General features: G+C 38.7%; 1 protein-coding gene across 2 annotated transcripts in view; it reads left to right on the plus strand.

Annotated features, from left to right (window-relative positions):
- Window positions 1–12,026, plus strand: part of PDE3A (phosphodiesterase 3A) — a 376,123-nt gene that overhangs the window by 2,416 nt on the left and 361,681 nt on the right. The window lies entirely within an intron of this gene.

Consider the following 12,026-nt stretch of genomic DNA (forward strand, 5'->3'; position numbering starts at 1 on the left):
TAGTTTTCAGCACTCTTGGTCGGCTTTATTTTATCTCCGCTCAGTAGAAGGGGGTTAGAAATCAGAGAGCCTTTATAGAGCAAGTCAAGGCTTGCTTCAAAGTTTCACTATATTAATGTAAAGTCTTGAGGTTTTTACCTGAAGATATTTTTCTAAACTTGGCCAAGAGTGTAGCTAGCTGTTGCTGGGCTGGCTCTAAATACTGCGGTGTATTTGTGTTATTTAAAGTCTAGGTTAGCCCAGGCTGGGGAAGCATTTAGCATCAATTACAAACAGTGATTTCTGAACTTTTTTTTTTTTTGGTTTGTTGGAAGAGGGCATTAATTGTATTAAACTTTCACTGGTCCTTAAAGGGAGCTCATCTTTTTAAAATGAGCATATTTTTAGTACAGTTTGGGTCTAGGAGAAGCCGCTTGCCTAATGTATTGAGTGTGGCTTTTTTAAGAAGGGGCCTGCAGTAGATCAGTTGTCGTCTTAGCATTTGACTACTTGGCTGTTACTACACTTAAGTCATCAAGAAGTTTTATACCCTAGTTCTTCTGTCCATTGACACTATATATTTTTTTTATTTTGTAAAAACTGTCTGGTGTTTGAATTGAGGTGTGTTTTTTGTGTGCAAACGTTTTTTTCCTCCTTATGCTCTGGAAAGAGAAAAATACATGTAAGTACATGAACAAAATGAATATTGAATATCTTTATATTATAAACATAAAGGATTTCAGATTGACACCATTAACACTTACTTTTTGTACTTCAATTTGCGTTCCGAAGTTTTGAGACTTAACCTTAAACAGCAGAAGACTGTTTTTTCAATGGACTGAGTGTAACTGAGCATATTTGGAGTCAGTGTGACACTTGCCACTTATTTCCACCGAGGTTTCCCTTTTCACCACTGGGCAAATGGTGTTATATTTCCTTTTCCATTAGTATTAAAAATGACTTGGTGAACTGTGGCCAGCTAAAGCTTATTCTGTTATACTAAAGGCTTTCTTTCAGGTCCCTTGCTGGATAAGCAGTTAAGTATTTTCTAAGTAATGCCATCTAACCCTATGGTGTGGGTGGCTAGTTCAGGTCTGGAAATGGTTTGATTACATCTCTTTGTGGCTGTTTATGACACTTGCTAGAAGAGTACCTGATAGCCTATATACTTGAGGCATATTTTACAAGAAATGTGCTTATTTTATCTAAACACAAATGTTAAATAGCTACAATAAAATCCAACAGTGTGTGTGGGGGGGAAATTAGAAAATTGACTCAATTGTGACTTTTATTATGAATTATGTGAAAGCAATTAGGGTGTAAGAAACATTTGCAAATACAGTAACATAATAGAAAAAATGTTTACATTTTATTTCATGACAGACATTTCCAGTGGTTTCTTTCAGTAATCACATGTAATGTTTAGAATATTTTACCCCTTGATGCAGCACTTCAGACATGCTAGAAAGTTGTATTAAATTTAATCACTGATATGGTCTATTGATCTGTACTGTAGTTACTTTCTTTTGCTAATGAATAGATCACAAATCATCGTTATCATATGCAGTATTAAATCCTCTAGAGCAGTCAGATCAGTTTCTCTTTTATCTAATGTTTTCATTTAGGAGCACAGGTTTTATTAATTTTCTCCACAATATCCTGTGCAGTGGAGTCAAATGATAAATATATAGCTTACTATTTTTTAGGGATTTGCCACATTTTGGTTAGCGTCTCATAATTTATTATTACTCAGTAGAGGGCTCATGGCTTGCTCATACCATTATTTAGTCAAAAATGGGTGACTATCTTCAAGTTTGTTTTTAGAACCAAATTGTCACGTTGAGTGTGTTTCATTTCTCTCCATGCTCTCTTTTGCCACCCTTATAAACTAAGAGTAACAAACAAACAAAAACCCCACCTGTGGAGCTCTCAGTGACTGTCCCTTGTGGCTGACAGCAAAACAAAATTTGTTTTTATAAGAAAAATTGGCTCCTGCTAGCTTTACAGAAGCCATAGGTAAATGTTTCTCTTTGGGATGGCTTTTAAATATAACATGTTTAAAATAAAATACTTTTAAAACTGCTCAGAGAATCTAAAAACAGTACAAAACAAAACAAAGCCCAACCTAGAATAGAATGTTATAAGTCGAAAAGAGAGCTTCTTTGTTACCTGTATGTTGTTTTAGAGATGTGAAAGTTCACATCAGGAAATAGACCAACAATATTGTTTTAATGGACTGAAAAACCTGCTTGAATTGTGTGTGTAAAGCAAAACTCTTGTGACATTCTTATAGAGATTGACCGTTATCACTTACGTGAATGTTTTTGTTGCCGCTCAATCTTGTTAAGCTTTAATTTGACCGGAGTAACACTGTTTCAGTATTCCTTAGTGTGTATTAATTTGGGATCCTCCTACGGCTCTAAACAATGTGAATGGGGATGGTTTGCTTGTTGTTGCCGGTTTTTTTACCTCAAAGAGTGGTAGAAATGATGGAGTAAGTAAACTGACTTTTTGCCATTGAGATATAAATGCAGTACATTGATAATGCAATGCAAAATACATTGGAAATAAAGTGCGTGGGCTTGTTAGGTAAATTTTGAGTTACACTGGTGTTAGTCTAGTTATCAGTAAGTGCTTTTACATTAAGTCTCTGGTGTCAGTAGCTGAACGCTTTTTTTCCTCTGTGCCCCTAAATTATCTCTGGTGGAACATCTTATCTTTTTCCCAGCCCCAAAGTGAGTAAGCAATGAAAATATATTTAGCCTCCCTTTGTGGAATTGTTCATTTTATTTACTACTATTTTTTTTTAGTTGAACAGATACTTTTGGGAGATTGTAGTGGTCACACTTGGCATGTGTGTAGGCTTTGGAAAGAAGGGAGTGCTTCGGTGGTGGCCTGATGCTGAGAAATACCTGTGACAATTGGCAGCATAGTATTAAGGCATACTGACATGAGAGGCTGGGGTGATAGAATCACTGGCTGGTCTAGGGGATCCCCAAAAGATTATAGTAGTGAATACCTTTTAACTTTCATCAAAGGCAGATGAGGAGGTGTGGTTCCTTGAGGAACCACACATTCACTTTTTTTTAAAAGGGGGCGGAGAAAGAGGGGAACTGGTGAATAAGCGATACATTCATTCATTGTTTGTTTCCTTGTAAATGTGTTGATGGTCAGATCTTCTTTACACCTTGTCAAGCCATCTTTGCACTGGCTAAAGCTCATGACAGAAGAAGCCCAGTAGAGCTGGTAGCCTTTTTGCTGTGTCCTGATGTTTTCAGTTTGAAACCCTACATGGTGGAATGTAATATATTCCCGAGGTTATCATCTTGGAGTCTGCGCCTGCCAAGATGATGTGCTGTGCTGATTTGAATGTGCAATTGTATGTAAGCATCCAGAGGCACAATTTGGGCCGAAGGTGTTATGCAGTATAACAACACTTGCTAATGCCCAGGTGGGCCAAGTTGTATTCCGTGCATAGATTGCTTTGATGTGCATGTAATATGAATTTATTGCAAGTGAGTTTTGCTCGTTTGCTGTATTTATTATGTCACTTTCAGGTATGCACTGTAGCTATCAGAATCTGCACCAAAGACCATTTCACAAGGCTTGAAATATCTACTAGTTTGAAAAACAGACTTATTAACCAGTGGCTAATAGAGGTACAGAAGGGGACTGTCAAGATTGAAGGGTGTTGCCCTGATAAGAAACCTACAACCACTGTTGGGAAGTGGAAGAATAGGTTTCCTACCTGGTTCCAAGGTTCCTTTTTTGTCAGCTTCTGCCTAGTAGATGCCTGATCAGTCTGTGAAGTGTCTCTTCCAATCCCCCTTTCTATGGCTGCTGTAAAGGAGAAAAAGGATCTTTCTTTCTTTTTACTCCTCTTCTGCTAAGCAGTCTCCTGATTTGTTTTAGGGAGAAGAGAGGACTGTCGTCTGGGTGCTGGAATGGTGGGAGATGGTGTCTTGGCTAATGTAACTCTCAGCTGTTAAGAGGAGGTTGAAGAGTTACCGTCACTACCACACCCTTCCCCATGACTATTTTATTTCATATCCTCACTTCCACAAGTAGTTTCAGTGCCTGCCTCTTAGCTTTCTTAGACAGAAGTAGAGTGCAGTTGAGAGAATTCTTGTGAGTTTCACCAGCGCCTTTTGGGTTTTGAGTAGTTCTGTGGAACTGACCTGAGTTTTTGCTACTTTTGCTCTGCGGCTTGGGAAAACGATGAGCAGTGTTGAGCATTGAGCTGGCTGCACACTCAAAACCCCACAGTACTGCATCAGTTCATGTTTGGAAAGTTACCTTTTCAGCTGTAAGAGCTAGAGTTACTGGTTTTGTGTTATATCAAATCTTAGCTTTTACAGAAATTGACTTGTGCTTTTCATGTGTTGGAAGCAAGTAGATTTTTAAAGTTCTCTAGCATGCTACTTTTGAAACCAGACTAAACTTAATTTTAATCTGCAGCTGTCACTGTGGTATGGAAGCTTAAATTAGCAATATTCATACTGTCTCTCTCTGGCAATGGTCCGCAAACTTTTGGGGCTGCTGTGCACTGGAGGGGGGGTCCGCACGCTGGGAGGCGGGGGCGGGGCCGGGGCTGCCTTCGCGCCTGAGGCCAGCACCGTACATGTGCCATGCGTCCGGGGCCAGGGCCAGCCTAGATTGTTCCGTGGGCGCACTTAAATGCCCTGGTGGGCGCCATAACACCCACAAACGCCGCGTTAGGGACCACTGCTCTTAAGGTATGTCTACACAGCAAAGTTATTTCAAAATAACATTCGTTATTTTGAAATAACTTTACTAGCATCTACACAGCCAAACCGCTATTTTGAAATTAATTCAAAATAACAGAGCGCTTATTTTGAATTTGGTAAAACTCATTCTGTGAGGAATAACGCCAAATTCAAAATAGCTAATTCAAAATAAGTGCTGTGTAGACACTTACTTTGAAATAAGGGGCGTCCAGCCTTCCCAGGGTGCCCTAGTGGCCACTCCAGCATCAACCAAGAACACTCCTCTCCCTCCCTCCTCCCTGGAGCTTTAAAGGGGTTGACTCTGGCCACAGTGCCTGTGCCAGCTCCAAGCCTGCCAACCCAGGGCCAGGAGTCTCTGCCCAGTGGCCCCAAAACATGAGCCAGCAAGCCACTGGCAGCCAGCCCTCCACCGCTTCCCAGGAGCAGTCCCCCAGCTCCCAGGAGCCTGCCAGGGCCTGGAGAAGGTGAGTGCATTCCTGGTCCAGGGTGGAGATCATGGACCTTATCCATGGTTTGGGGGGGATGCCCCCAACATCCATGATGCCTGCACTAGACAGAGGAATGCAGCAATCTATGGCAGGATACCTGCCAGCCTGGCCATCAAAGGCCACATGCGAACTCAGAAGCAGGTTTGCTTGAAAATCAAGTTGGTCTGGCGAGACCTCCAACCTTGAGCCCTGAGCTTCCCCTCCTTCCAGGTTTCCCTCTACCCTCTCACACGCTCTCTTCTCCCTTCTCCTACCTTCTTTCCCAATCTCACCAGAGTTTCATTCTCTCTTTATTTAACAAAACTTGGAGGGGGGGAGGGTTTGTGTTCATGAAAATCCATGTATTTTATTTGACATTAGGGAGGGGTAAGTGGAAGGATATGAGGGAGGAATGAGGCACAAACCCCCAGTGGGGCAGACCAGGGAGGCTCTTAGTGCTCCTCAGGGTGGAAGCTCTCACGCAGGGCCTCTTGGATACTGACATCCCTCTGATGGGCCTCCCGGATGGTAGCCTGCAGAAAGTGCAACCAGACTCGAAGCAACGCATCCACGAGAAGCACCAGAGTGCCCACGGGCAGCTCTGGCTCCATGTTGCAGAGTGCTGGGGTGTCCCGAGTGAGGGCAACCAGAGCATACAGAGACAAAATGCTTTGCTGTCCCTCATCGAGGTAGGCAAGCAAGCAGGGAAAGCTGAGAATCAGCTGTCCGGGGGGGGAGGGGGTTTCCTTTAAGCACAGGCCTCTGATGGCAGCAGCCACACCAAGCAACTCCTGAGCTGATGCCCTGCCGGACCTGGTTCAGGCTGGCCTTAAATGCGATTCAGCGTCCACTCAGTGTGGACACGCCATTTCGAAATAGCAAAACTCTATTTCAAAATGCATTTTGTGTGTAGACGCATTATTTCAAAATTACTTATTTCGAATTAACTATTTCAAAATAAGATATTTTGAAATAACGCTGTAGTGTAGATATACCCTAAGAATGAAAGCGAGCTGTAAGAGACATACTTTTTTTTTAATTTAAAAATCTGTATTTAGGCAAATAAATTACTGGTTAGGTGATATCTGGTGACTTGTTCAAATATGGATTCTTAATAATGACAAGCTCCTGCAAAATCACACATGGATTCCAGATGTGATTCTGTTTAAGCATGACTTCATTTAAGCAAATTGATTTTATTTATATTTTATTTTTAACTCTCAAGTTGAAAAGCTGTTGAGAAAACTGTCAGAATCGACAAAAATGGATCATAAATAATTGTTAAATTTTTTTTTGTCCAGTTGGTGTGGGAATAAAATACATGAGTGATTTTCTGCTTTTTCTGAACTGTGTGTAAAGTATGAAAATGCAAAGCTGCAGAGCTGAAAGAAATCCTGTGTATGCTGGGTTGTCATGTTAATTAAATAAACAACCGGAACAGTGACCCTGTATATAAAATGTTTTGAGAAGCCTGAAAAAAAAATAACTCAGTGACACACAAATCTTTGGATCTTAATTGTGACATTTTGTGAGAATATCCTGTTCTTCTGATGTGCTCATTCTCAGATAGTTGTGTGCTTGTTTTTTTTTTTTTTTCAGGAAGATGACACATTCCTTATTTTGTTAAAACTACAGGTTATATCAATCTTGTATATTTAAAAAAAAAATCCATCCACTTTGAAGCTGTAGAAGAGGCAAAGCTTTAATGACTGCTAACCACAGGACTTGAAATGGGCATAAGTTGTCTGCATCCTAAGTGGTTTAAAAATGCAAGACCCACTGAAATTAAAATATTCAGCTGAGAGCTGATTCCTAAAAATGTTACTTTTAGTATTTACCCCAAATGTTAGTCTGTTTTATTCAGTTAGATGGGCTAAGTAATGTTGGTTTTTGAATGGGATTCAAATAGAAAATAAAATATAAACATTTCCCTTGATCGGAGTGGACTTCAGAAACTTATTGCTTAACGAATCAGAGCACAGATTATTAAAACATCACTGAAGACTGCTATATTCTATCCAAGATAGCATTCAGAAATAAGAATAGAAATGTAGCCGTGTTAGTCTGGTGTAGCTGAAGCAAAATGCAGGACTAACAAGATGGTTTATTAGATGAGCTTTTGTGGGCCAGACCCACTTCCTCAGATCAAATACTGGAAGAAAATAGTCAACCATATATACCAAAGGATACAATTAAAAAAATGCACACATGAAAAGGACAAATCACATTTCAGAACAGAAGGGGGATGCGGGGGGTGGGGGGGGGGGGGGGAGGAAGGAAGGTAAGTGTCTGTGAGTTAATGATATTAGAGGTGGGGAAATAAGGATATCTAAAGTATACTGGTATGGTACTAATTTTTTGTTCTGTAAAGTTCTATTGAAATGGTATATTAGAGAACCTTCTGCCTGTGTAGTTTCTGTGTATGGTCTTTTCTGCATCAGAATAGTGACTTTTTTTTGAATAATATCAAAAAAGTTGATGACACTGTCTTTTCACTTTCTAGACATTAGCTTCTAGAGGAAATTAGTTGTTTTCTATGCTGTGTTTTACCTGAGAAGTAAGTTTTGATTAATTGGAGAGAACACTCTGATTTACTCTTAAAAAAACTTGATTGTGAGCCTTACAGTTTAACAGGTCTCGCTTTCCTGCATGTGTGTTTGTAACTTCTGCTCATTGTTACTCAGAAAAAGCTCTTTGTTTTACTAATACCTGTTGAAGTCTCATTTGAAGTCATGTGAGGCTTTAAAAAAAAAAAAAAAAAAAAAAAAAAAGACTGGGCCCTTAGAGGGCATCAAAGATCCCACTCTGTTTTGCACTGTTTGCAAACATTTATATCAGATAAATTAAAAAAATAATAGGCAAAATCCATGCTTGGTACTTCATTGAAGTGAATGTAATTATACCTGGAATAAATGCACCTTCATCTCTATATAGGAAAACATATGTTTTCCATCAGCCAATTAATGTCTTATAATGGAGACTTTATTTTGCTGAGTGTGAGTGTGAGATGGTGTTTTTAAATTTTATTTTCAGTTGTCTAGATCGGCTCAAATGTTGACCGTTCATCTGATTAAATATAAGAATGGTTAAACATGTGGTGGAATGTGATATAGGACAGGGATAAATCTAAAGGATTAGAAGACATGCCTTAAGTGAGTGACTCAGTGAGCTCAATTTATTTGAATAGGGTCAGTTTACCACTTAATCACAGTTAAGTACCTTCATGGGGAAACACATTTGATAATGGGCTCTTTGGTCTAGCAAAGGAAGATGCGAGGTATAACACAATCCAACAATTGGAAGTTGAAGCTAGTCAAATACATAGTGGAAATAAGGTGTATGTTTATATAATTAGTGTAATTAACTAGTGGATCATCTCTAGTGGAGTTTCCATCCCTAACCGTTTTTTTCAATGAAGATTGGATATTTTTCAAAAGATCTACTATAGGAATTATTTTGGGAAAGTTCTATGAGCTATATTGTTCAGGAGATTAGACCATATGATCACAATGGTTCTTTCTGGCTGTGGAGTCTATGAAAACCAGTATAGTTGCTGTATAGGAAAATCATGGCTCTCTAATCTGTTAACATGCTCAAAGAATTCTAACAAATTAGTGGATAAAGGAAAATGTTTATTAAAGGGAGAATTTGTTTGGACCTTCTTAATAGAGCTTTCCCATAAGCCCTCTCAAGAAGCGTCTCTTGTACCTAAGTATTCATGAGGTAAAAGGAAATGTTTTATCAAATTAGAAACTGGACAAGAGTCAGAAAATAAAGAGGAGGCCAATTTTTTTCAATATAGTGAAAGATTAATGATCTTCTCTGTGGTTCTGTATTTGCATCAGTGATGTTTTGTAAGTTAATTATTTGAAAAACTAGACAGACAAGTGGTGAAATGTACACTGAAACAAAATTATGTAGAAAAGTAAGCATTAGAGGAGACTTCAGAAAGACTAACAAAGTTAATTGAATGGGTGTTGTGATAGCCACTTCAACAATGATGACAAATGAAAGAAAACGGAGCAAAAAGAATGATTTCAATTATTCATATGCATTGATAGGTTTAAAGTACCTACGTAATGTAACCACTCAGTGAAAAGGGCTAAGTGTCACTGAGATGTCATTTAAAACTTGTGTGTGGTGTGCAGCCAAAGACAGGGCCAAACAAAAATGATAGGATAGAATATAATGCTGAATATATTATAAAGCCATTATTTACAGTAATGATAGGCTCTTACCTGGGCTGGCTGGCTGATATTTTTGGTCACTCTTTCTCTAAAATGGTATATGTGGTAAAAGACTATTCAGAGATGGATGACTATTTATTAGGGGCTTGAAGAAATTCCATGTGAGGAGAGACTGAAAAACTTGTATCTGTTCTTAAAATAAATTAAGTCCAGGTTGAACCTCTGTAGTCTGGCACACTCTGGTCCAGTAACATCCGTGGTCTACCATGATTTTAGTTAACTGGATGTCCACATATCGTGTGTGTGGCCAAGTTTCCTGATGTCCCATAAAGTTTGTTTAGCTCTAATTTACTCCTAAATGTTTCCTAAGAGCCCATAAGCAGTGGAAGTGTTGGTAATGTTGCTAGACAATATTCACCTACCATGGTTCAGCAAGTTCTCTAGTTTGGCACTGGTCAGTTCCTGAGGATGCCAGCCTAAAGAGGCTCAACCTGTAGGGAAATGCTAGAAGAATACAAAACATTGGTTGGTGTTTAAGACTATAAGAATAAGGGGGGGGGGTCAATTAAACTAATAAGAAACTTTTTCACACAACCAGTGAATAATCTGTGGGACTCTCCCATTATATAATAAAGGACAGGAGCTTAGCAGAATTTTGTAAGTATCCATTTACTATGGATAATGAGACCATCCAGACTTAAATTAGATATGTTAAATTAATACTTTTTTGTGTTTCAAACGCTCATGCTTAAGTGGATAAAGAAACCACTTACTGAAGAGAAGAAACTTCTGTTGACAAATTATTTTATTGCTGCTTGCTACAGGGTTCTTTCTTCTGCCTCTGAAGCATCTGCTAATGACACACAGAACACCGAACTAAGTGGACCACTGGTCTAATCTACTATGGCATTTTGAATACTAACACAATCAAGTACTTAAAATTTTAGGAAAAATGATGCCAGCAAAAAAGTTAGAGAAATGTAGTAAAACTTAATATTCTCCCCCATGGCCTGTGCAAAGGCTGGGAAAATGTAAACCTCTGTGTCAAAAATAACCTTTTGCTATTGATGTGCTCTCTCCCTATCTAATGTACCCTTTTACAACAAAGTGTTCCAGATTAAAATAACTCTCTATTCTGTTGGCTGCCCATGTTTGGTCCTGTTTTATAGATAGAATTGAAGTTTAAGGTTGAGTTTGAAAATAAAATAAAATATTTCATGCATCAATAAAGTCCTCCACAGTATGTTGCCTCTTTATCTCTCCATAGGAAGTCTATGAATATGAGACAAACAGGATATTTGCTAACAATTGAGTGAAGAATTAATGGCAATTAAAGTAACAATTCAAATCTTCTTACAACTAGAACTCGCATTACTCCTACAGATGAGTCTACACAATAAATCGGTCCTGCTTATAGGAAAATATTGAGCCATTCTACAGTTACCACCAGAAATCCCCCAAAACAGAATCTTAATCAGGCTAAGTTGATGATCCGTTTCATCCTTACTTCAAGACTGGTGCCTGTGGTTTTAACTTGATTATCAGAATTGTGCCAGCATCAGGTTAATTTGTTTTGTACTATGGCTGTTAACTTTCTTTGGCTTGCCTGGTTTGCATATCTGTTTAAAACCATCAGGACTATCGTGTTTGGAGGACCATCCTTTGAGCTCAATGGATAATTGGGATGGTGAGGGGAAATGACTAACACTCTGAAACGTTCATGAAATTTGTTGAATGAAACATTCAACGAATCTGAGAACTGTTTCCCCAGCTTTGTACACTGAAAATTGCTGAACTAACTTTGAGTACTGTCATGACATTCTTTTTATATGGTAGGCTAGCATTTGAGAAGCTTGATCCATAACCACCCTTGAGTGTCTGACTGGCAATGACAAAAGGCATTTTGAGAGAGCTGTAAAATCGGAACTACTTGAGAATCTTCACCTGAGCAATATATTTTCTCTTAATTATGCAATGAACAGGCACTAGTCCAAGTTTCCTTGCCTATACTTTCAGTTGCAGGTCCCTTAGGAATAAGCATCTGTGTGACCTAAAGGTATATACACTTCCTTAGCATCTCAATTAAAATGATGCCTTTATCATGTAGCTGTGTGGATTGGGAGGAGAGGCTTGCATGATGCTGAAATTAAATTGCAACCACAGCAAAGATTCAAACACTAAATGAAATAAGAGCCTTTTGTGGGGTGAGGGAGGTGTCACCATGCCTCTGTGGGTGACAAATGAGAATACAAAATTCAGGGCAAACTACTGCAAAACAATGCAGACAGCCCCCAAAACTGATGATGGTTCTCCCATAAGATATACAAGATCAGCAACAAAATTAAACTTCTGTTTGATCACAATGGCTGACAGAAATTGGTAATTCCAGTCCTTCTGTCACCACCAAAACACCTTAATGATGAATGGTTATGTAAAACCAATTTAAACAACCAAAGGATTCTTCTGATCCCAAAGGACCAACCACATACCTAGGTCAATACCTAAATTGGATCTTACCCAATAATTCCTTTGAATAGCTAAACGTTTATTTAAACTTTCATCTTTCTTTTTATAAAATTGGCTAAAGAAAACCAATAATAATTGTAAAGTTCTTGGAGCAGTGATGCAATGAACTGCTGCTGATT

Source organism: Pelodiscus sinensis, chromosome 1, assembly GCF_049634645.1.
Source record: "Pelodiscus sinensis isolate JC-2024 chromosome 1, ASM4963464v1, whole genome shotgun sequence".
NCBI lineage: Eukaryota > Metazoa > Chordata > Testudines > Trionychidae > Pelodiscus > Pelodiscus sinensis.